Consider the following 544-nt stretch of genomic DNA (forward strand, 5'->3'; position numbering starts at 1 on the left):
TCGAGTCATGGCCTGGGGTTTAAAAAGGAGGTCCCGTTTACCTCTAGAAGTCGGAGTGGTGCTGGCTACCACCCCCAACCACAGGAAAAAATTACATTGACCTAAATAGCCCAGAAAGTGGAGGGGAAAATAGCCCCGCCGGTAGCGTAGTGGTCATCGCGCCAGACCGGTATTCTGGAGGTCGTGGGTTCGGATCCCAACAGCGGACAGTTTTTCTCCATTTCTTTCTATCTTTCCCAATCCTTTATCTGAAAATAGCCCCGCCGGTAGAGTAGTGGTCATTGCACCAGACCCGTATTCTGGAGGTCGTGGGTTCGAATCCCACCCAGCGGGTATTTTTTCTCCACTTTCTTTCTATCTTTCAAAATCTTTTATCTGTTTCAATGACCTACCACATCCTCCCCTTTAATCTCCGAGGCTTTCTTGACTCTTGACTGGACTGCCAACACTTATTTCTGTCTTATTTTCAACGAGCGCCCATTTCCTATTCTGATTCGCTATATATATATATATATATATATATATATATATATATATATATATA

At 44.1% G+C, this 544-nt stretch overlaps 1 non-coding gene across 1 annotated transcript; it reads left to right on the top strand.

Annotated features, from left to right (window-relative positions):
* The first annotated feature begins 260 nt into the window (after nucleotides 1-260).
* On the top strand, nucleotides 261-333 carry Trnat-cgu (transfer RNA threonine (anticodon CGU)). Its single transcript has one exon. It is a non-coding gene; the product is annotated as a tRNA-Thr (tRNA).
* The last annotated feature ends 211 nt before the right edge of the window (nucleotides 334-544 follow it).

Source organism: Haemaphysalis longicornis, unplaced genomic scaffold (assembly GCF_048455015.1).
Source record: "Haemaphysalis longicornis isolate Haplotype H1 unplaced genomic scaffold, Haemaphysalis longicornis Haplotype H1 scaffold_2, whole genome shotgun sequence".
Classification (NCBI taxonomy): Eukaryota; Metazoa; Arthropoda; class Arachnida; order Ixodida; family Ixodidae; genus Haemaphysalis; species Haemaphysalis longicornis.